At 38.3% G+C, this 26,412-nt stretch overlaps 1 protein-coding gene across 3 annotated transcripts in view; it reads right to left on the reverse strand.

Annotated features, from left to right (window-relative positions):
- The window catches only part of Fgf13 (fibroblast growth factor 13), a 609,985-nt gene that overhangs the window by 561,149 nt on the left and 22,424 nt on the right, over positions 1–26,412 (reverse strand). The gene's annotated exons all lie outside the window — the stretch shown is intronic.

The raw sequence follows: 26,412 nt of genomic DNA on the forward strand, positions 1-26,412 counted from the left end.
GGAAGGAATGTAGCATTTGCTGACACTCTACCCTATGCACATTTGGACAGCATATATTACAGTGTGATCGAGGTTACTGTTAGGATTATTTAGTCCTCACAGTAGTCCATTGCCACTCCCATTTCACAGATAATAAACTGAAGCTCAGAAAAATTACATCTTTCTCAAGATCACACAGCTACTAAATAGTAGCCCAAGGACTTAATCCATACCTTATCTTCAAAAATCACTCCCAGAATGTTTTTTTTTTTTAATTTTAGACAAGGTCTCTGTAAATATGGTTAGCTTTGAACTCAGTTCTTGTCTCAGTCTTATGAATAGTGGGATAATGGGCCTATGCTGTGTTTCAACAGGTTCTTTGCACTGTGCCAGATCAGAAGACCCTGCCCTCTACTATCAGCTCACTATTTTTTTTATTTTTTCCTCACAATTTGTTCATTATATAGAACAATAGAAGCTTCCCCCAGTCCCACCCTCCCTCTCTCTTTCCCCCATGTCCTTCCCCTAGTCCATTGAAAGGGGGAGTTCTCCACTCATTGCCAGCTTGTTAAGTCTCATTAGGACTGCCTGGATCCTCTTCCACCTTGGCCTGTCAAGGCCACATCACTAAGGGCCAGTGATCAAAGATCAGACAACTAAGTTCATGTTAAAGGCAGCCCCTGCTTCCCTCACTCAGAGATCCACATGGAGACTGGGCTGCCAATCCACCACATCTGAGCAGGGAGTCTAGGTCTTCTCTATGTAGGTCCTCCATTGGTACATCAGTTTCTGCAGGACCCCCTGTGCACAGAACTTTTAGTTTTGTCTGTCTCCTTGTGGGACTACTGCCCCCTCAATGCCCCTCTATACCCCCCTTTTCTTCTGTAAAACTCCCTGGATTCTGCCCAAAGTTTGGCCCTGCATCTCAGTATCTGCTTCTATCCCCTGTTGGGTGGAACCTTTTGGAGGACCCTCTATAGTAGGCTTCCATCCTGTTTACTCTCTTCTATTAATTCTGATGTCTATCCTGTTTGCCATTCTGAATGAGATTTAAGCATCCTCTCTAGTATCCTCTTTAGTGTTTAACTTCTTTAGGTCTATAATGGCTATCCTATCTTGTATAGCTAATATCTGCTTATAAGTGAGTGTATACCATTTGACTCACTATTTTACAAAGAAGATCCTTTGTAATACCTATTAAATATATATTCAACTCTCCTTATGTAAGTCTCTCAATCTATTTCCTGTTGCCTAAGAAATACTGTCCAAGATTCTTATCATGAGACTTGAAATCCTTCATGATCTGACCCAGTGTTATGGATTGAATGGGAAATGCCCCACAAAGGATCATGCTTTGAAAGCTTGGCCCCTAACTGGTGGTGTTATTTCAGCATGCTTTAGAAACCTTAGGGGATGGGGCCCAGTTGTCAGAAATTGGTAAACAATGTAAGCCTTTTGAAGGATGAGTATTTCTATATTATGCTTCACCTTCTGCTTCTGGCTCCACCATGAGATCAGCCTCCACCTACCATATGTTCTTGTCAGTGAGGGCAGAGCTCATTTACTATGCCTTCCCTGCCACAATGTTAGACTGAAACCCTCTGAAACCATGATCCCAGAGGAAACCTTTTATTCCTGAAGTCATTTCTCTAAGGGAAACTGGACATGGTGACACAAAAGTAACCAGTACATCCACCCCCCCCATAAACACTCATCATTTTTCCCCTCCTGAGCATTTACAAATGATAGTAATTTTACATTTCTATTTGGCAAATTCTGATTCACTCACCAAGACTTGAGTCAAATGTCACCTTCTCTGAGTCTCTCCTGAGCAATTATCCTACATAAAAGACTTCATTTCTATTATATCCCTTTGATATAGTATATAGAAAATCAACTGAAGTGATTCACCAACTGTTATATAATCCTTACCAGAGTGTGAATTCTTCAAGGATAACATCATTTCTACAAACATTGGCCTGGCCATAGTAGCTAAGCCACATTAACGTTTGATACATGTTTATGAGAACTTAACAGGCAAATATCAATTCAAATATATTCTACTTACAGAGATAAAAATATGCAAGTCAGTTCAGAAATCACATGTTTACATACACACACCAAACATGTCAACATTGCATTTATCATAGCAACATTGGGGTTCAGTTCATGTCAATCTTCTAAATTCAGCCTGAATAAGGTTTTATTACCAGTATCTATGGCACACATGATGTCAACACTTGAAAATTAAGACATCTTGCTATGAAATGTGGTAATAATAACATTCTAGATGAATTATACCCAACAATAATATATCAAATACCTGGGTAGCTGTCAGAACCTCAACTGACCTTGATATCTCACAAATGTAGTGCTACTGTGAATGACTCTGACAACCAATGTGTCTGAAACACAAGCTAGGTATCTCAGAACCAGTGTATTATATTTTATCTCATAAGCCACAAACTGGATCTAAAAGAGGAGCACAGAGCTATTCCAAATTCCTTGCAGTACACCAGTGAGATAGTGACATTGGGTAAAGAAGCTTGCTGCCAAGCTTGATGACTTCAGTTCAATCCCAGAAACTGAAATAATGGGAAAAATCAATTTATGCATGTTCTCCTACAAACACACACACACACAGCACAATAATAATATAGTAATAATATTAACGTAATAATAAATTATAAACAACAATAATAAAAAACTGAAAAATCTGTGACAGTGCCATAATGCAAGTTTTGAAAATGGGTTTTAAGAAAAAAGTATAGGAGTTCCCTCAAACACTGAGGCATAAATATCTGGAGTCATCTTTGACACGTTATAACAATACAACTTTACCAAAATACAATCTCTAAACAGCTAGAGGCTTCACACTGCACAAATATGAGACTCTAAATTGGAAAGTGAAAAGTTAGGATATTATTTAACACACAAATTCATGCATATGAGAGCACAGTTCACAGCTGCTTCATTTGATACCTTCTGTGAAATGAACTATTTTTTCATGACAGTTTCATAGTTGATGGTCAAGATGCCAAGTTTCTTAAGGCAAACAACTGTTACTTACAGTGGATTTTGAAAATTTTAACAATAAAATCATCCACCAAGTTTTCATAAGTTGCAGGTTATTTTTTTTTATTTTCATTTTAACATATTTTGAATTGAATTTTTTTCTCTCCTTTTCTCACTTTAGCCCCTTTCAGTTACCCTCCCTCAAATCATTCCTATGCCCCTTGACATTCAAGTTTTGTTCTTTGATTAATGCTACGTGTGTGTGTGTGTGTGTGTGTGTGTGTGTGTGTGTATTATATGTATACATAAAAGCTGCTTAGTTTACTTTTGTTGTTTGTGTATACAGTCTAAGGGCAAACAACTCTGCACTGGACAACCAATAAGGGGCTTATCCTTAGGAAATGTTGATTCTCCTTCTCTCCGCAGTCATTAGTTCTTTGTCTAGGAAAAAGATCCTGTGAAAAATCCTCCCTTCCATGTTAACATGTCCATTGCCATTGGCATTATTCTGGTCTCGCTTGTACACCTATTTTCTAGAAAAGACTGTTTCATTGCAGATTTCCAGGTGCTCTGGCCCTTAACAGTCTTTCCACTCTTCCACAAAATTCCCTGATCCCTGATGCAGGAGCTGTGATGTAAATGAATCTGTTGGGACTGGGTGGCCTTCCTACAACCTGTTGGTCCCTATACCACAAAATACTATGCAAGCTGTCAAATGAGGAAAAGAAACAGCCCTACCCAGTTGCAACATATATGAACCGTGATGATTATGAGCATGACAATATGTGCTCAATAGCTATCTAACTGGAGTTAAGGTCCCCACAGGAGGAGGGAAATGAAGTCTGGTATTAGAGACTTAGGCAGCTTCGTAGGTCTAGTGAGGGCATAGACCTTAGAAAAGAATCTACTGTCACCACATTGCTAGACCAGAGTAGTCCCTTACTACATTCTAAATATTATCATTGTAGCTACAGATAAGTGTATGCACCACAAAGAAACTTCTCTTTACAGTAAATGGAAACCATCACAGAAAAGGTATTTGTCACTTGTCTGTAATTATAGGTAAAACTTCAATACTTTTTGTTCCCTAAATCCAGTTTTAAATCCACTATTTGAAATGCAGTCCCCTTTATTTTTACAATAAAAAGGAACTGCCTCAGGGGTCTTTTATGAAACTGTTTCTCCAAACAAGGAACATGTATGGATGCAAACTAGAGCCCCTGCTCAGATGTAGCCCTTGGTAGCTCAGTACCCAAGTAGGTACCCTAATAAGGGGAACAGGGACTGTTTCTGACATGAACTCGATGGCAGGCTCTTTGACACCCCCCACCCCCACGGAGAAGCAGTCCTGCTAGGCCACAGAGGAGGACTTTGCAGACAGTCCTGAAGATACCTGATAAACCAGTATCAGATGGAAGGGGAGGAGATTCTCCCTTATCAGTGGACTTGGAAAGGGGCAGGGAGAAGATGAGGGAGGGAAGGTGGGATTGGGAGGGAAAGAGGAAGTGGGATACAGCAGGGATACAAAGTTAACAAACTGTAACTAATATTAAAAAAATAAAAATTGAAAAAAGAAATATAAAAAAGGAACTGCTTTCTTGATTATAGCAATTTTACTTCTCTTCTACATAAGTATATATTAACACTTATATTAGATAATGGTTGAAAGAGAGAAGCAGCTGTGGAGGAGTGAATACAGTAAAATCCCTTTCGCATGAAGGTGAAATAATGAAAAACAAATAATATGCAGTCAGATTTTAATAGCCACAGTTTCTGCTTCTACAGATTCAGCCAACCACAAATGAAGAATTTTTAAAAGTTATAAAAATTGGATTTGTACTAACTACATACAATTTTACCTTTGTCACCGTTTCCTAAACAATGTGCTGTAACACCTGCATGGGTGGGAAAAACAATTTAAATATCATTTAAAGTATAGACTTGGGCCGGGTGGTAATCGTGCACACCTTTAATCCCAACATTTGGCAGGCAGAGGCAAGTGGATCTCTATGAGTTCAAGGGCAGACTGGTCTGCTGAGTGAGTTTCAGGACAGGCAGTGTTCGGAGCTCTGTTAAACAGAGAAACCCTGTCTCAAGAAACAAAACAAAAAAGTATAAACTAGGATGTGCACAGGTTTTAGGCAAATATACAATTTTATGCAAGGGGGTTGGGCATCTTTGTTTTTGAGAATCAGTATGGGGTCTAGGAAGCAATTCCTTCCAGAGACCAATGGAGGATTATGTTCTTTCTGAATAGTTATACATGTAGCAGCAAAAATGAAACATAGTTGTGACTTGCTCCAAATTCAGAATCCTGTTACCTCCTAGACATGAAGGCAGTAAACCATATACAAGGGGCTGTATCAATAAATATTAGCTATACTCAGTGGTAGGGTAGTCCATGAGTTCTTACTTTATCACTGTTGATATTTTCATAGCTGAAATATTTTGCAACAACTTTAAAAGTCAATGTTGTGATTAATTCCTTAAAGTCCTTTTTGAAGATACAACTAACAGTAAAAAGATGCTCATTTTGTTATCAAAATGTGAAGTTTGAAGCCAAGGCTATAATTAAGCACACAAGTAGACAGTATTCTGATTACAAATAAAGAATATTAATAGTCAAAATGTATCTAGCACTTACATATGACAGGTACTATGTTGAGCACTTTATATAAATTATCTTCTTTAATCTTCACACAAGCCCATTGAAACAGGTACAAGTTTGATTAATGTCTGAAATATAATAAAGTGGGTTCTCAAGAGGGTACGAAGTAATGTTTTCACAGGAAAAACTTGGATTCTTTTCTCCAAAATGGGATTATGACATTGCTTTGACACATAGCTGATTCAAACATAGGGAAACTGTGGTTTGTTCCAGAGTATTCTTTCCTAAACTCTCAGCTCACTCCATTGCAAAAGTTTGCTTTTTCCTTTCTAAAAAAAATAAAAGTCAGAAAACCAAACCTATTGAGAATGTTTTTCCCTAGCAGGTCCTCAATAAATGTAGTTGTTTTAAAGTGTCTTCAATATATGACTCAAATATTAAACCTCAAATATGTCTGTATTTCTTTTTTATTTATATTAAATTCCTGGCTGTCCCATAACAATCTCGCATATTCACAAACACTTGGGAAAGTTGAAAATGATTCTTAACTTTTTAATATCAGTGAAATTCAAGTGGAGTAACAATATCTATGAGATGGACTTGGTGGCTCTTAGGCTGATGTAGTAGCAGTCTAGAAGGCTTGCCTAAATGAAGGGACACATTAACTCTTCCTGGAAAGGATGTCATCTGGGGAGATGACAATCAGCCAAGCCAACAGCAGGCTTATTTCCTGATTCAAGCATCAGTGTTTTGTCCAGACTCCTACTCACATTGCTTACACTTTCTATTTCTTCCTTCCTCTCATCCTTTCTACATTTTCCACCCTTGCCTAATCTGACTTCCACTTCCCTGGCTCTCAGCACAAACTTGGTTTCCAAGGGTCTGCTTTCAGTTGTGCAATGCTACCCAATGAAACTCTACACAGAGTTCTAAAGACAGAAATCTTCAAAGGAAAATCAAGGCCAAGTTTTTCATGATTTGAAGACACCACAAAGATCTGGAGACAATCTAGGTAGCATTCCACAAAGCCTATTCCAGAACTCTGATACCTCACATTAATCTTTATGTTCATGTTCCACCAGTCAGAATCTTCTAGCAGACACGGAAGTTTTTCAAATCAAGATACAGATTTCATATAACACCTGATTAGACTAGGAAAAATACAAATTTTATCATCCATGATTTCTTAACCTGGAATCAAGAACCGAAAGACCCTTTAACTTCCAAATTTATATTAGAAATATGCTAGCCCTCTTTGATCACCTCCCCCTGATAGGCAGCAGCCTTACCAAGCCACAGAGGAAGTCACTGCATCCTGTCCTGATGAAACCTGATAAACTAGGGAGGGTCAAAGGGAAGGGGAGGAGGATCTTCCCTACCAGTAGACTTGGGGAGAGGCATGGGAGGAGATGTGGGACAGAGGGTGGGGTTGGGAGGGGATGAAAGAGGAGGCTACAGTGGAGATACAAAGTAAATAAACTATAATTAATAAAAATAAATTAAAAAATAAAGGCATATATACCTTGAAAAAAAAAAGAAGAAAAAAGAAATATGCCAGCCCTTAGGTGACTTCCAGTATCAGACAAAAAATATTCGACAGGAACATGAATAGAGATTCAAAGCTGATATCATTTGTGGCTGGTCCAAATTTCTTAGACAGATTATAACACAGAAGAACAAAACAGCTACAGATTTTGAAATTTTATCACCAAAAGATAGTTTGCAGTTTCAATGAATGATAATCCAAAAATTACATAAGAGGCACTTTTTGTGAGACCCAATATAGCAGAGCCCTACCTTCTGACCCATTCCTGTAGAAATGGATAATGCCTAACAGTGAGTATTTGAAAAAAGGCCCAGTCAGTAAGCTATCTAAACCTCATTTTATCTCTGATTCCATCTGGTTCATCTTCTTTCATGTGAGTTTTCAATAGTCTTCTTCCCCTACAATCACCTTAGCTACCAGTATCAAGAGGAACAATCAATAAATGAACATCTTAAGCTAAAGGGCTAAAACTATATCCTAATCAAGAAATAGCCTTTTGGTATTTCCATAGCTCTGAATGACAGGTCCTTAGGTAATGGTGTGGAGTGATTCTCAGCAACACCCTGTACAGACCCATAATAGCTTATCTGCTACCATGGAAACCCACAATCAAACCACTGACAGTGCTGTGACCTCTTTGAAGACAGTTTGCAAATTATTAAGCCTCTGTAACTTCCACTGTGAGCATGTTAATAATGAAATTTCATTCCCGCCTTCATCATTCAGTGACTCTTTTGTCTTTCCAGAATCTGGCCAACCTTTGTTCACTGGGATTCCTGGAGTCAGGACATTATAATGTCCTACCAAAATTCCAAAATCCTGCCCTATAATACAAGATGTGACACTATTTATTTCTGTTCCTTGGACCCGTAGTTTGATTTCCTTGGTTCTCAGCTACAATCTCTTTTCTATAATGAAACAAAAACAGCTTACCCCATCATCAACTTTTTTTTTTTTTTTTTGGCTTTTGGTTTTTGAGGCAAGGTGTCTTTGTATAGTCTTGGCTGTCCTGAATTCACTCTGTAGACCAGGCTGCCTTCAAATTCAGAGAGATCCGCCTGCTTCTGCCTCCTGAGTGACTGGATTATAGGTATGCAACACCACACCTGGCTCATCAATTGTTTTAAAGAGCAATAAAAGTGATGCATAAAAAGAAATTTCCAGAATATATCCTTTGCTACCCTCAAATCTTTGAACAAGTCCTTTTCCCTCTCCAGGCTTCAGTTGTTACCAGAATTAAAGGTCCGGATTGCTGTATGAAGGCCAAATTGACATAGAGGAAAGTTAAGTAATCAGATGTAGTCAAGAACTTGAAATCTTGATGAGATAAGAAAAAGTGCTGTCTGAAAGATACTACTTGGGCAATTTTGGAGCACAAAGATTTTACAAACTGGAACCAGAGGGATGGGGAGATAATTGGCAACAAAGTAACAAGTTCTTTCTCAGGTAAAGTGTGTCTGCTTTTTCTTCTTCAAAAGAAGAAGCTTTGCTTGCTGGCACAAGATCCTATTGTTCCTGTTCAACAAACATTAAGAAAACAAAAATCTAAGAAGATACCTTGGAAATATCATCAGAAGTTCCAGGTTGCAGATATAAAGAGAGATTTTTTAATACTTAATATCTTTAAAGATTAGGTAGAAGTAAGAGCTTGGCAAACCTGGCCTGGGACAATGCTTAAAAAGAGCTTCCCCCATTATAGTCTCTTCAACTGTAGATACAATTGTGGCTTTGTCTCCAAGGTATCTGAGTGTGAGATTGTAAGCGTGAAAGCAGAGAGTGTGAAATATATTTCTTACTGTATTCTATAATAAGAAACTTACAAATGTTGACGTTTATAGTACTAAAGACAATGCTGCCAAGTCTATATATTTCATCATACTAACTTAACATTCCAAATCAAAAAATTAAATAACTAAAGCCCAAACTATAAGCCACTACATCAGATAAGGAACTTTTATGTCAGTGTGAAGTTTGTAAGTTTCCATGAAAAGCTTAAGGGATAGGAAGGAGTAGATCCAGAATTTAACTACCAGAGGTAGAATATCCCAAAAGACAGACTTCCAGTAAATGGCTTTAAAAGTAACTCTCATGTGCATTTTGCCTAGAAAAAACATTACAACGTGCTTCATGCAGATATCCATGTATAGGATACATTGTCATATCTATAAATGCTAATTTGGGTGTAAGGTCTATAATCAGAGTCATTTCCTTAATTCTTTGTCACAGCTTCATTCTAGTTTACACTCCTACTTCGCCTTCTGATTTCATGAAAGAATATGGGATTAGACTGTGCATCTATATTCTAGATTACTGGTATGTCACTTTACATAAATTATTTGACTCAATGAAAGAAAGGAAATCAACTATCCAAACTGGTTAACAAACTCTTTTAAAAAATAATTTATAAATTACAAGTCAATGATTTTATACATTTTTGGGCTCCTTCTTTACCTAGCTGGATTTCTATGTTACTCTAATCTTGTTTATTCTTGATACCAGGAAACCAGGAAGCCACAAGTCTATCCTTCTTCAGGTGGGCTACACCAAACTGCTTGTATCTATGATAGCTGTCAGAGTAACAATTAGACAACGAATATCTAATTTCATTACAATCCTATATGCATGCTAAATGGCACATATTTCAGATTCAGGACAGTTGACAATGTCATGATGATGAGAAAGAGAGATAAAGGAAGAAAAAGGGGCAGAATGTTAATTTCCATAAAATCTCTACCCGTTCTCTCAAAACATATGACTATGCCTTTCTTTCATCAGACTCTCTCTTCTCTTTGTTTTTCATATGTAATAAAAGCATTTAACTCCCAAACTTCTAATATGTCTGGCAGTGAATTTATTCATTTATCTACCATTTATATAATTTCTGGTTTCTTGGCTGATCAGTTGGTTCTCTATTTGTTCCACAATTCCAAGAGAAAAAGGAGTGTGTATGAAATAAAAAGTTGGTAAGAAGATAAAGAATTGGCACATGCAGATATACAATGTAAAATCAGACATGCAAGTGACGTTTTAACAATAATTTACCTTATAGAACAATTAACTCTATGGTTAATTATTCTGTGGTACTGTATACATGATACACCTGATATTTCAAAAAAAATACTAAACAATCAAAAGGTAACACTAAGGGAAAGATCTTACCTGGCAAGTTCTAATTGAGTCAAAATCCCCTCCAATATTAAGTCTGCTTTAATAATGAGTCAGTGGGGAAGGAGTCTACAACTCCATCACAGCATTAAGACAATAATAACAACAACAAAAAAATCAGAACAAAGCAAAGTTAGATGTCTCGTGGTAAGCTTCTGAATCAGCATACAAAGACATAATCCTTAATTTTAGAATTTTGTCTACTCTTCTAATGTATACCAACATTTTTTTAATAATTTTTCCTCTTCTAATTTTTATGTTAAGAAAAATCATTAAAATAAACATTCATTTTCACAGAAAATCAGTTTTTAATTTTTATCTCTGCTCATATAATATTTAATCAAGCAGTTTTTTATTCTAAGATGTAAACAATTACAATTTAATAAAAAAATTTCATCTCTGCGAGAAAAATATCTATCAAAAATAATTTGAAATGAGAAAAAAGCTATCTTTTGGCTCTGGGTATCGGCATTGTCAATCTGCCATGGCAGGGCAGTTATGGCAGATTACAGTATTTAACATTAGGGTAGCCAGGAAGCAGAGAAAAGGGAAATACACAAAGGGGGCAGGGCAATATGTAACTGCAAAAGAAATCTCTTAGCAACCTACTTCCTCCAACCTAGGCCTCATCTCCTATCTTTTTCATGACCTTGCAAAACTGCCATCATATTATGAATACAACAGTGGACCAATCCATTCATTCAGTCAAAGCTCTTGTGATTCAAAGTTCTGTAAAACACTTTATCAGAGGTGGGCTTCAACTAACTGTGTAGGTATTGACAATCATGATTACTTTTTAAATATATTTTTTAATTTTGTACAATTTATTTATTGTATATCTGGATTGAAGCCACCTCCCTCAAATCCTCCAAGTCCCACTCTCCCTACATCTTCCTCCCTACCTCCTTCTCTTGGTTCACTGAAAATTACTTTTAATAACTGAGTTAAGGTCCCAACTCAGTTACTGCCTCACAGCATGGTAATTGGCAAGTTATTTTAACTGTGGGGTACTTTATACTCTCAATTCATAATCTTATATTATTTCTTAATTTCCTAATTCTACACAATGAGGACAAACCTAAATGCAACCTTACATGATTTCTGTATTGTATATGAAAACTATCTTGTAAATAGAAAATGGATGACTTTACATTTTAATGTTAACATCCACCTGTGATTATGGACATGTTCTGGACATATCTGATGTATTTCTATATTGCAAGTGCCCTCCATGTTGTGTAATACCAAACTAAATATTTAATAGATACTTGATAAAGGCATCAGTAACTGATGACTAAAAGACTATATCTCCCACATGTTCTCATGATATGCCAAAATGTGTCTTATGTATCTCCTTGCCCCTGCTATTCATCATAAGGCCCAGCATAAAGTAATTTTCCAAGTAAATTTTAATTGATGTATGATTTGGCCAGGATAGACCCATCCTTAACTCTCCATGTCCATTTTAATATCATTCATCTCTCTCTCTTGACCCTATTTGAACTGAGCTTTCTTATACCTACTGCTCCTGCCATAGAGTTTTCCCTGACATACCTCACTCTTATCATGTTACTTTTGCAAGTTTAGAATACATGTTTTTATATGGACAAAATAGACAGTTTATTTTTATTTTTTATCCTCTTAAATTAGTAGACTTCACTTCAGATTCAACCATCTATGATCACCAATTAACACTTACTCTCTTCATGGGCAAATATAACCTACCTGTCAAATTCTTATCAAGCTAGGCACTAAACTAAGTGATGATATTTCAGAATGTATATTCCATAGGTGTATGCCACACACAAAAGCTCCAAGCTAAAGTATCCACTGAAAGAATTAGACAATGCTGAATTCTAAAAATAACAAACAAATGAGTTTGCTCAGATTGAAAATGATAAATTAGGGACACCCACTAATTACTAATATCCAGTGGGCTGAAATTACTACTTCCAAGTGGCATTAAAGTATCAGTACACAACAGACAGAACCTTGTAAGATTGGCAGAGATTTTGGAGAGCAAAACAATGGAAGAGTAGTTGGAGCTTACAGTGGGAGAGGGAAGAGAATCAAGCATAAGAAAGCATGCATCAGAAAGCACTTTTCTCAACTCGGAGCAGAATTGCCATCTAAACTGACAGGGGTCCCAAAATCAGCAAGCCACATTGGCCATGAAAAGGTACTTTTTAGTTCCTCTGATTCCTTAGTAGTGCAACAACAGGAAGTTGTTCTGGGTCAGTCGCCCTGTACTATATTATGTCTAGGAGCTTGCAACCAAGTGCTGGCCTAGAAATCTCCTCTAGTAGCTTTACTGGGAGACACTTAGAGTCAGACAGTCTGAAAACAATAACATCAGGAAGTGAGAAACCATTAAGAACCTCAGAGAAGAGACTTCCCACTTTGGGGGCTTCTGATTATGGAAGCTATCAGAGCTCTCTGTGGGTGCATCCATTGGTTTTATTGTGAATATATGTAGGAGATAAGCTGTAAAAAATTTGGAAATCCAAAGGGAGCATACAAGATGAAAAATGGTCTAATAGCTGTTTTCTCATGGGACTTCCCCATCCACAATCAGACAGCCAAAAGCACAAAAGTCCAGCCTACAGAAATCTTGCAGCCAACTACCTCATTTTAAGAGGTGTAGGGTAGTCCAGAAGAGTCACAACAGGCTGGACCCACAAACCATACCTTCTGGTTGCTAGGCAAACACAGGGAGGGGGAGCTAAATAGCATGCAGACTCTGTTCTCATCAGGTGGTGGTCAGCCTAAGTGGGCATAGAAAAGAGAACCAGTCCAAATTGCTCACTGCTACACACATGACTGACCTCCTTAGAGCACTGGAAATCTGCCCTCTTGTTTATTTTTTTTAAAAATCTATTTTGTTAGTTTCAACCTTTCGTTTCCTTTGCTTTTTTTCTACTATATATATATATATATATATATATATATATATATATATATATAAATTTCTATATGGATGTTTTTGTTCAAATTCATTGGTTTAAATATGGAGATAAAAATTTTATTCTTTTTCTTTGTAGCATTGTTTCTGTCTCTTGTCATTCTCTCACCTCTTCTTTACCTTTAATTCTAATGTCTTTAACCACATTTGTCTTGTCCCCCCTTTTTTTTAATGGCCTCTTGGTATAGAAATGAGGGTGGCCTAAGGCACCTGTCTAGACTGTGTTGCCTAATGCTGAAATAGTATGCATCAGCTGTCAAAACTGGATTTTTTAAAATTTCTTTATATTAATTAGTTTATTTACATTGTATCTCAGCTATAGACCCCTCCCTCATTTCTTCCCAATCTCACCCTCCCTCCCTCATCTCCTCCTATGCCCCTCCCCAAGTCCAGTGATAGGGGAGATCCTCCTCCCCTTCCATCTGAACCTACCCTATCAGGTCTCCTCAGGACTGACTGCAGTGTCCTCCTCTGTAGCTTAGCAAGGCTGCTCCTCCCTGGGGGGAAGGAAGGGAGTGATCAAAAAGCCAGCCACTGAGTTCATGTCACAGATAGTCCCTGTTCCACTTACTAGGGTACACACTTGGATACTGAGCTGCCATGTGGACCATGTCTGAGCAAGGGTTCTAGGTTATATCCATGCATGGTCCTTGGTTGGAGAGTCAGTCTCAGAAAAGACCCTTGTACCCAGATATATTTGGTCCTTGTGGAGCTTCTGTCTTCTCCAGGTCTTACTAACTCCCCCTTCTTTCATATGATTCCCTGCACTCTGCTCAAAGTTGATGAGGATTTTAATCCTCTTTTCTCCCTGCTCCTTCCATTTAAAAATAAAATAATTTAATCATTATCTTTGTCTTCAATGAGGTCTGTTTTGTTTCTTCCTTCCTGTAACTGTTCTCTTTCAAATATTTTTTCCTTTATTTTTCATGTTGTTAGTGTGGTGTTCTCTTGTTTATTTACATTTTTCTTTATGATCTCAATCATAACTAGATTTTTATCTCACCTCTTCTAATTATTCTCTTCTGTTTACTTTTCCTTCTATTTTTTTCTTTTTTATAATATTATTCCTTAGTATTGTGTTTCTTGTTTTTCCATTCAGATCCTTATTAAATGCTATCTTCTGAATTCAAGCAGTACCTACCTTGCTCATTTTTTCTTCTAATGTTATTTTGGAAGTCATTGTTTTAATTAATTATTACTGTATTTCCCTAGATTTTGTGTAGAGGTTGGTGTTCATCTCTGAGAGGTAGAGTACTTACTATCTGCTCTTCCAGAGGACCTGGATTTAGTTTCCAGTATCTACCTGGAGGTTCACAGTGGTCTGTAACCTTAGCTCTTAGAGATCCAACACCCTCTTTCAACCTCTGAGGGTACTGCATCAATGTGGTGTGCTTACATACACATAAAGAAAACATACATATATGCATGCATATAAACATATATATACATACAAAACATCCATATAAATTCATAACAATTTTTGCTTTATTTTTGAAATAAAATTATTTTAAAAGACAACTGTCATGAATTTCTTCTACATGTGAAAGATATTTTGCTTTTCTGTTGATCCCAAATCCTTTATGACCTCCTTTTCCCTATGAGATCCCAGGCTTTAGATATTAGACAGAGATACTCCTGGCCAATAGTCTCCATAATGAGTGTAATATCAACATAGCAATAGTAATAGCAAATACTTATATACAGTGCTTAGTATGTATATTGTTATTTTTAAGTACCACATGCATTAAATATTTTGGTCTAGATAACAACTATAATGAATTACTAATATTGTTATTCTCAACCTTCATAGCAATACTGAGATACATACTATGTGTGCTTATCCAATTCACCACATCAAAGTGCTTCTTCAATATGCAATTCTAAAATGTTTTTAAATGATTTAAAGGTAAAAACCTCAAGTATCATGTCATTTGAAATTTCCTAAATAATTTAAAATTTCCATCCAAAAGAAAAAAAAAAGACTTCTGCCATTTATAATTCAAAAGAATCATAGGTCTTTTTGTTAAATAAACTGAAGCACCATTGAGGTGCTTCTTATAAAATTAGAAGTTCTTCTAGTTCATATAGTACTAAAGATCTTTAATATATTCATCACTTAATGACAGCAAGGCAGCAGACTCAAAACTGCCACTTCCTAAAAAAATTATCTTCTATTTGTCAATAAGAAATTGTTCACCTGTTCCTTGGGGTATAGGAAGAAGATATCTAGATGAAATAATAAGGGGCTGGAGGGATGCTCTGTGGTAAAAAGCACCTGCTGCTCTTGCAGAAGAACTGGTTTCAGCTCACAACCATCAGCAATCCCAGTTCCAGAAGATCCAACACCTTTTCACCTCGCCAGGTACCCATATGGTGAAAACGAACATGTAATTTCAAATGTGTCTCTTAAGACCAATGAAATGATGATATGCACAGATTTTATGTGAAAGAGGTTTATTGGATGGAGATGAAGAGAGAGAAGGATAGAGTGAGACATGATAAGGGGCGCCCTGACAGAGAAAGGGCAGAGAGCAAGAGAGAGAGAGAGAATAAGAGGGCAAGCGGGCAAGAGGGCAAGAAAGTGACAAAATGGCAGATTAGTGTTTTGTGGAGCAATTAACCATGCCTGTCAGGTGTGGCTGCCTGACAGGCAATACTTGATTATATCATAGGTTGCTAGGCAACCCAAAAGCAGGCTGCTTAAATCCTAATATTCCTCCCTTTTCCCATATTTAGAAAATGAGGAGCTTTGGCGCCTTCTCATGTAAGGCAAGTTAAAGTATATAAATGTAGGTTCATTGGAAGCAGCTCTTGGTTGCCATGCAAGGGGGTAAGAGAGAGAGGAAAAAAATATAACAACAAAATGTCCAGATTACACATTATGGAGATTTAAAGGAGATTTAAAATCTTGAGCCATCATAGTGGGTAGTATAGTGTAATGTTTTTGTATAGTTAGATTAATAAATCAGGGCTCTATTGCTAAAGGTCAAAGCTCTGGACAGTCAATATAACAGTAGCATAGCAACAAGAATAATTATTAAGCATTTTTACCTATTTAGGATACCTTAGACCTATTTAGGATACCTTAGACCTATTTAGGATACCTTAGACTTTGTAACCTTTTTACCAACCTTAAAACACTTTCTTAGACCCTCAAACATCTATAACTTGCGTTTACCAACTTTAAAACACTTTCTTAAACCCTCAAATATTTATAACTTGCATTTACCAACCTTAAAACATTTTCTTAGGCCCTCAAACAACATTTTTCTTAGGCCTTTGTATCTAGTTATTTACCAGGAGACATAAGTGAGACTGCTATAAACATTTATTATCCTGTAGCTAAAGGGATGGTAAAAGGTTGCATCTGAGGTCTGTTTTTTGAGTCTGGTAACAAAGTATATTGTGTTTAGACCTGACAGTAACAGCAGTAACAGCTCTAGAAGGCTTATGGCCTAGTCTCCTGCATATGAAGAGAACTGAGAAGGCATCTGCATCCTCCCAAGACAGAGGTTGACAGTATGACCATGGGACCCAACTGTGGGGTTAAAATAAACCTGCAACATTATCTGGGCTTGGCAAAGCTGGTGGGGGTCACTGAATCTAGGAGTCATTTGTTCTCAACCATGCCAAGGAGCTCAAAGGCTGGAAGTGTCTGTGGCTCTTGTGCTGGTTGAGCCTTCATGGCTGGGCACAGAGGACAAGCCTGCATGGAAGCATTTTTACTTCCAGAGGCCAGTCTGCCAGTAGGCAGTGTGTGGCTTCTTGAGGCAGCCACAGGACCAGGACCAGCATCTCCTTCCTGGCTGCATTTGAAACAGTTACCTGGAGGAGTTGACTTTTGGCTATACCTCCACAGGATGGGGCATTTCAGACCTCTTTTGTGTGTGTGTGTGTACACGCGGGAATGCCAACAGCCTCAGAGCAGCAGCCAAGGTCTGGAGCATAGTTTTTGCTGTATATGAAGCTGTTGGTAAGCCTCTTCTCTTATTATTTTTACTAACTCCTGTATGGTGACTCAGGGACCATCCACGGTTGTTAATTAAAGATGCAAGTGAGACCATGTCTGCATCTGTAGGACTATAAATATATTTTAAATATGTTAAAGGGCTTGATCATCTATGAGATGACTGACTATTAGCCTGCATTTGTTAACAATTAAATATTGGGACTTCAGGTTTTGTCCCTGTTAAGTTGGATCCTTAAAAGTCATAAATATAGTCCATTAAAGTGAGAGCATAATAATTTCCTATATGATTTAGTATATAAAAAGTTCATAGCTTATAAAATTCTAAGGCTATACTATAGATTAATAATATTACCATTTTCAGAAAACAAGACCAAGCATATTTTAACCTTTTGATAGTGAAGTTATAGCACAAAGACCAAGTTTTAACAAATAAATACATGCTTCTAAAATTAATGAATCTTAATTTAGAGTATTGGTAAAAACTAGCACATAGTAACCCCTGAGTTATGAGTTTTAAAACCAATATATTAGAACAGTATAAAACATTTTTAAAATTACATTTGAATTTATTATAGCAAACCTCAGCCAGAAAGCCTAGTGGTGAATCTGGATCATAGGCAGCTCCTGGCAGAAGCAACAGCATTTATTAATTTAAGAATTGATAAAGACATAGGCAGTTGGATGAAAATTTTATATTAGCTTAATTTGAATAGACCTTCATAACTTTGAAATTTTAGCATTATATAAAAAGTATTTTGAACCGGGATTGAATCATGTATATAAACCATGTTGTAAAAATATAACTTTAAATTTATATAAAAATCCATACCCATTTTAATGAGACTTGTTGCTCTTAGTTTAAAAGTAGATAAAATAAACAGCTATGACTAAGGAAGTTTTATGAATGTAAACCTAATGATCACATTATATAAATCGTTAGATAAGAATTTAAAGTATTTAAAAAAAATTTTTAGCAACAGAGTGTACAGAAATCAGGAAGGAAAAAATTTTTAAAGCTTGGAAGTAGCACTGTAGAGGTCAGAAATATTTTGAGAGCCAGTGTTTAGAAAGCATGGCTTAGAGTTTTGCAGGAGTGGGGAAGGGGTGAGTGCATGGCATGGTTTCTCTATTCTAAAGCCAGTGCCCAACTATGGTGGCACAGAGAGACCAGGTTCTTGCTAGTAGGATGGCTGTCCTGGCCGAATTTGAACCTCCGCATGCAAGTGGCACGATTGATCAGTCTTCACAACTGAAAATCTCTGGCAGTTCCCTCTATTAAAGAAGAAATTTTATCATTTCAGAGAATGGCTGATTTCTTACGGTCCTGGGTCCCTTCCTTTTCCCTTCTTGTCTGCCTCTTATATGAGGCAGCCTTAGGCCCCTTGCATGAACTTCTTCTTAAGCCCATTACTGAGTCCTTTTGGAAGCTCCAACAGGCTCTTCTTGAGGCCCCAACCCTGCATCTCCCACATTTAACCCATCCCCTCTCTCTCTATGTAACAGAAAAAGCAGGAGCCCTGGTCAGCAACTGGGACCCTTGTTTGCACCTGTAGCATACTTATCAAAAAAATTAGACCTGAAAATCCAAGCATAGGCACCCTGCATTCATGCCTTAGAGGCTGCAGAGCTCCCTATTCAAAAGTCTAAAAACTAACTTTTGGGTCACCAGTTACTGTCTTCTCTTATTGCAATCTGTCTCACCTTTTAATGTATAAAGGCTTACAAACTCTACCTCCCTCCAGGGTTCTTTTCCTCCAGGTGGCACTAATAGAAGACTCTACACTTACTTTCCAACCATGACCACCTCTTAACATTTCAAACCTTCTTCCTCGACCTAACCCTGATCACTCCCCATCTCATTCTTGCATTGAAACTTTAGAGGAACTATTGTCTCACTCCTCACAGATATAGGAGGGCACATTACCTTAGGCCATCTATACCTGGTATACAGATGACAGCTCCTTGGTACACAAGGGAGCTCAAAAAGTGGTCTATACCATAGTGTGAGACACTGAGGTGATTGACGCACAAGCCCTTCCTGCCCACACCACTAATCAACAGGCCAAACTAATAGCTCTTATCCAAGCCTTCCAATTGTCCCAGGGACAATCATTTAACATCTACACAGACTCTAAATATGCCATTTATATTCTTCTCTCCCTTGCTGCCATCTGAAGAGAGCATGTGTTATTTACAGCAAGGGAGGATCTGTAACCAATGTAGGCCAAATTATGGTCATTCTAGAAGCCTCCCACCTTCCCACAACCAATCAGAATAGTCCACTGCTGGTCCCACCGGATGGGTGAGTCCTTTATTTCCAGGCAGATGAGGCAGCTAAGGCTGTTGCTGCCCTTAAAGGCCTAGACTCGTCTCATCAACCACAGGACATCCTTACACTACAACCCACATCTCTCTTATCATCTCCTGACACTTGTCAGATTCTGTCCTATCTACACAAGCTCTTTCATCCTAATAGTTGAGCGTTGTCTAATTTTGTCAAGACCAACCTGCAGCCCACTCCTGATGACTTGCATTTCATAAAGAGTATTACTGTCTCTTGTAAAATCTGCCAGACTTCAAATCCTAACTCAGAATATCGTAGCCCTCTTTTCCCTACCCACCAGGCTAAAGATTCTCTCTGCAGGACTGACTGGCAACTTTATTTTACCCACATGCCAGCAATCAAACATGTCCGGTACCTCCTGGTCTTGGTGGACACATTATCAGGATGGGTAGGGACATTCCCCAATACTAACAAAAGAGCTCAGACAGATTCTGACCTCCTTCTCTGTGAGATTATCCCACATTTAGAATCACTGCCTCCCTCCAGTCAGACAATGGTCCTGAGTTCACTTCTCAGGTTTCCCAGACCTTATCTAAAGCTTTTAATATTCCTTGGTATTTTCATATCCTATCCAATCCCCAGTCCTCAGTAAAGATAGAATGAACTAACTGATCCTTTAAAAATACTCTTGTTAAACTATCAGAAGAGCTTCACCTCAATTGGGTAAAACTCCTACCCCTGGCCCTTTTCAAGCTATGAGATCTCCCCAAAACACTTCTGTCCATCTTGCCCTTTGACCTCATATGTATGGAAGACTGGTCCTAACTCCTGGTTTTTCAGCTAAATCCTTGCCTCTCCCTGGCCACTTACTTCCTCCCTTACTCTGTCATCTCTGTTCTTTTCTAAAGAACTTTAGTGACCACTGTTTGCCTCAGCCACACACTAACCCCTGTCCATCTCCTATTAATGTTGGGGATCAGGTCCTTCTCTCCCCTCCAGACCAAAGCTCCTCATCTCTTTCTACTAAATGGCAGGGCTCTTTCAAGGTGATTCTTGTGACTCCCACAGCTGCTAAGCTTGAGGGCTTCCCTCACTGGATTCATCTATCTCAAATCAAACTTTTTACCACCCCTCTTTAAGATAATGCCCTCTCCTACATATCAACTCCAACAAGATCCTCAAGCTCCAGATATGTATTTTTTCTTCCTCTCACTCTTGCCTATTTTTGTCCAAGGTAATCCCTACATATGGAAATTTGAGGTTCAAGAAACCATCATTGATAATGAACAGTTTCTCCAAATGGGGTTGGGAAATTGCTCTATGGGAGGCTGTCAGGAGCAAATTGAAATAGCCATCATGCCCATGTCTATCCCTCCTCTCTTATTTGATATAATTTTTGTTTGCTTCCTCTTTGATCAAATAAAAGGTTATTGCAAAAAAATGACTGACAAATATGGAGGCTGTACATACTGGTCTTGCCAAATCCATGCAACAGCACAGAGGAAGCTCCTTCACCTGTATAAAAAGATACTCTACTTTTACATCCAAGACCCTGAGATACCAGATGGGAAACAGGAGTAGTCGGAAAACTCTACTGCTGCTACACACACAATTTACCAGTAAGTACCATGCACATTGAGAGAAAACATGTCCCACTTACCCAGTTCCTGGAGATGGAAGAAGTGGAGAACATAATTAAACACTACTTTAAGGTCATTGCTTCTCTGACATCCATTCTCCTAAATAATACAAACCTATCATTTTGTCTCCTACTTCAGACTCTGACTTCAGCCTACAAGCTCCTTAATGTGACCCATCTGGTCCCTTTTAAAGCATGTTGGCTGTGTCACCTACTTGGGACCAACTCAGAACTACCACTGACAACTTCTCCAGTGACTCTGTCAAGTAACCTTACTTCAGCATTCACTAACTGCCTTGACTCTGATGTTGCCACAACCCCCTACCCTTTTCATATCATCCTCTTTGGCTGTTTCAAGGCATCCGGGACACACTCTGTAGAAATGCTAAGTTCCTTAGACTGTAATAAAACCATAATCCTTCATACCTCATCTCAACCCCACTGCCCTACTGCTAAACCTCGATTCTTTGTGGTACTCAGGTCTACCATCATCTGCCTGCTAGTTGGTAAGGAGTTTGAATGCTGGTGCTCCTTTTCCCCAAGGTGAGGGTAATAAATGAAAAGGAGCCCCTACCAATCCCTGTTGTGGACTAAATAGCTCACCATCAGGATAAGGGGGCAATTCAAATCTTGCCTCTCTTGTCTGTTGCAGGAATCAGTGCAGCTGTCGGGACCAGGACAGCAGGACTAGCCACTTCCTTAATTTTGTATTATCAGCTTTCTTCCCCATTCATCCAGGACCTCCAGCAAGTGGCTCAGACAATACTAACTCTCCAAGGACAGATGAACTCACTGGCAGCAGTAGTACTTCAAAACAGAAGAGGACTGGATCTCCTCATAGCTAAAGAAGGTGGCCTTTGCATCTTCCTCCAGGAGGAATTCTGTTTGGATATCAACCAGTCAGATATAGTAAAAGACAAAAATCCAACAATTCCAGACAGATTTACAAAAGTGAAGGAAACAGCTTGAGGCCTCTAGCTCTTGGGCTTCAAGAACCCCAAATGGAAGTGGATTCTGCCCTTCCTCACACCTCTTCTGCTCATCTTTTTTGCTTTTGCTTTTTGCACCCTGCTTTATTAACTTTTTTCTATATTCCTGCAACAACAAATGCAAAAATTCTCTAACCAAACCATTAATCAGTTACTCTTACAGGATTATCAAGCTCTGCCCACAGAACCGATGACAATGACCTTCCAATCTACCCTGATGGTGGTAACCAGCTATACCCTGAGAATGACAATGCCCCTAATGAGCAGGAAGTAGTTTGAAGAGCAAAAGTCGCTCCTATGCCCTCCCCACAATCACCCGTTTCCTAGCTTAGCTCCTCATTTTTTAATAAAACAAAAAGGGAGGAATGTTAAGATCCATAAGCAGGCATCTCTGTGGTCAGCCCCAAGGGATGTGACATATGGGATACCAAGCATCTGTGAAGACCACATACGGACCACCTGAAACCACCTGCGCCTGCTCTGAGTCACCTTATAAGAGAATTCACACCACCTCTCTCTCTCTCCTATCCTACACAGAGATAGTCTCTGTGATCCCCTCCCTCTTCCCTTAATAAAACCTCCCACGTGGAACCAGTGGGGTGGCATGATTTATGAACCCACATTGTAACTTTGCTGTACAATCCTAACACTGTCTAGTTAGTGCTAAGAGAATGTCTTGATAAAGATAAAATTTTAAAAAACAATTTTCTTTGGGTTATCGAAGAGCTTTTGATCAATAAACGTCTTCCAAAAATATTAAGTCTATTCATTAACAAAGTATGGTGATTCCACATCTATTGCTCCAGTCAATAAGCTTAGCAAATATTTAACCTTATTACTCTGATTGTGAATATTCACAAAACTGAAATACACCAAGAGTCACAAGTTTTCACTTTTCATTCATAAGGATACTACACCTTAGACACATCAAATCCTATTATAAATATGTTACTAAACAGCAATGGGAGGAAGCCTCCTTCCAACATACTGAAGTTATTTGTCTATGTTCTTGTTGTTAGTAGATAGGCACAAAGATTTAAGTATCACATTTCAGTATCACGTATTCAGATCTTGCCCAAAGGACATTGAAGTAATCATGTTCCAATATGGGTGTGTGGTATTCTCACTTATTCTCACTACAGGATCAACTGTGCTCCTCCCAATCAATGAGTATTATCTCCACTTGTCTATCTGGGAGACAGAAAGTATTTGTACTCCTAACCCTTAACTTTTACCAAATACTGAACAAGAGTCACTCCTCTCCATAACTCTGGCTCACACACCACACAATGCAAGTGGAACCACTGTTATCACAGGGACAAAGCAGGTACTAGGGAGAGACCTATTGATTTAGCTGATAATTCCTCCCAGTTTTAGGAGTCCGATGCTTCAGAGCAGTTCAAGACAAACCATGCACAAGAGAGATGTTCATTCTTCAAAGAGTTTAGAAGATTTCATGCTTTCTTTCCTGGAAATCCAGCAAGCTTGCATTTGTAAATAACCAAGTAGTTTCAGCACCAATGCAGGTATAGCCATGGGTACAAGGAAAGTTAGTACTTGTAAATGTGATCTGTGTGCATACACAAAAATTTCCAAGCCTGCAATGACAAAAAAAAAAAAAAAAAAGCTGTTCATGCGTGTGCTTTTAAAACTCACATAACTGGAGACTGGATTTGAAATTCTCCCTTGCAAAATTCTACAGTAATGTAATTAGAAGAAATGACTTTACTCCTCTTCAATAAAAAACAACTTTAAACACCTGACTTCTAGATGATACTTTTTAAATTTTTTCTTTGCCCAAAGCAGCATGAAAAAAAAAAAAATGGTAACCCACTTCTTACACATAACTGCATAGCTGACTCTTCGGGCTTCACAAAGTCAAAACTGCAACCATGTATAGTGTGCATCTGGGGGGAGGGGGTGAAGATACATAAACACACAAATTAAAGTCAAAAGGGCAGAACCTTTATTCTACCTACTACTATATTATTACATCTAGAACAATGCCTGCCATATAAAAGACATGTGCTGGCTAGTTTTATGTCACTTGACATAAGCTTGAGCCACTTGAGAAGAGGGATCCTCAACTGAGACAATTCCTCCACAAAATCCACCTGTGGGCAAGCCTATAGTACGTTTTCTTAATTAGTTGCTAATGTGGGAGGAACTAGCCAATTGTGGGTGGTACCATCTCTAGGCTGGTGGTCTTGGAGCATGCAAGAAAGCAGACTGAGCAAGAGAACAAGCCAGTAAGCAGCACACTTCCATCGCCTCTGCATCAGCTCCTGCATCCCAGCTTCCTGCACTGACTTCCCTGGATGATGGACTGCAGAGCTGTAAGATAAAATCAACCCTTTCCTCTGCAAGTTAATTTGGTCATAGTGTTTTATTACAGCAATAGAAACCTTAACTAAGACAGTATACAATGAGCAGTTGCTCAAAGAATGGTGAATGAGAACGCCTAGTTTTCAAAGTTAAAATAAAATATCCCATTTGGATATGTTTTATATCAGAGTGAATAACCCTTTCATAGTTTCACTTGATAACACATTTGTGATTTACATGACAGTATTTTTTTTCTTCAGAGAAAAACATTAATGTATACTCTAGGACATTTTATTAGCAGGACATTCATTAAGATCGCCTCAAATGGAAGCCATTTGGTTCTAGCACAGGCACAATTGAAACCAGCCCTGGGCAATACCTATATTAACTTTCTCTTGTACTGGAGTAAAACTCATTAAATCTTACCCAATATGATTTAATGAAGGAATTTATAAATACCACAGGGTCAACCTTTAACTCTTTCTGGGAAAGGTATTTCATAACACTTTCTCAAAACTTTTGTTGCAGTAATTACCTTCAAAAGCAACCTCCCAAAAGTGACTTACATTCCTTCACTATGGAAATGCTGAAGTTCACAAAATTCATTAGTTAGAAGCTTTGTTCTTTTATGTACTTGTGCATAATAAAGTAGCTATCTCTTTTTAAGCCATAACGTATCACCAGCATTGCAGACTATTGCTCAGACATCTATCCTCTGATGGAATAATTGCAAATCACTGTGCCTTTCTAGCACTAGTCTGTAAATCTCAGCTTCACTGAGAACAATACCAATCCATGTCTGTCTCTCCTTTAACTAGGAGTAGTTTCTTCTCAATTGGCATTTTCCACTTTTGAATTTGGTGCTTCAAAACAAAAGAACAAGCTGCACAAACCTGTGTACAGGGAGCTCTTTTTGTTAACCAACATAGCCTCTGGACACTGGTGGTCTAGTAAAGAATGCTCATCCTCCATTCCCACCATAGTTAAATGCTGAGTAAAGTTAAAATACAGTTTTTTCTGAAAATCTCTTCAGGGGCTTTTCTCTGACATCACAATTGACTGTAAATTCTTGAGGGGAAAGGTCTAAAATAGTTAAAAGCTATTACCATTCTAATAACAGCACCGTTAAAACTTAATACAGATTCTATCATTATCATCCACATTTTACAGATGGGATGATTGATATAAAGCACTTAAGAGATGACTCCATGGCACTAGAGAGATGGCTCGGTGATTAAAGGGCATGTCCTATTTTTTTTCTTTTCTTTTTTAATTTATTAAAATTTGTTCACTTTTTATCCAGCTTTTTATGTAGCCCCTTCCTCATCCCCTCTGATGCCACCCTCTTTCCCTCTTCTCCTCGCATGCCCCTTCCCCAGTCCACTGATAAGTGGCGGTCCTCCTCCCCTTCCATCTGACCTTAGCTTATAAGGTCTCATTAGGACTGGCTGCATTGTCTTCCTCTGTGGCCTGGCAAGGATGCTCCCCCATCAGGGGGACATGATTAAAGTGCCTACCACTGAGTTCATGTCAGAGACAGCTCCTGTTCCCAATACTAGGGAACCCACTTGGACACAGAGCTGCCATGGGCTACATCTGAACAGAGGTTCTAGGTAATAACCATGAATGGTCCTTGGTTAGAGTATCAGTCTCAGAAAAGACACCTGTGCCCAGATTTTTTTGTTTCTATTGGTCTTTTGGAGCTTCTGTCCTCTCCTTCTATCTCCTCCTTCTTTCATAAGATTCCCACACTCTGCACAAAGTTTGGCTATGCATCACAGCTTCTGCTTTAATACCCTGCTGGGCAGAGTCTTTCAGAGGCCCTCTGTAGTAGGCTCCTGTCCTATTCCTGTTTTCTCCTTTTTCTGATATCTACCCCATTTGCTTTTCTGAATGAAGATTGAACATCTTACCCAGGGACCTCCTTAAA

The sequence above is a fragment of the Meriones unguiculatus genome, chromosome X (assembly GCF_030254825.1).
Source record: "Meriones unguiculatus strain TT.TT164.6M chromosome X, Bangor_MerUng_6.1, whole genome shotgun sequence".
In the NCBI taxonomy this organism is placed as follows: domain Eukaryota; kingdom Metazoa; phylum Chordata; class Mammalia; order Rodentia; family Muridae; genus Meriones; species Meriones unguiculatus.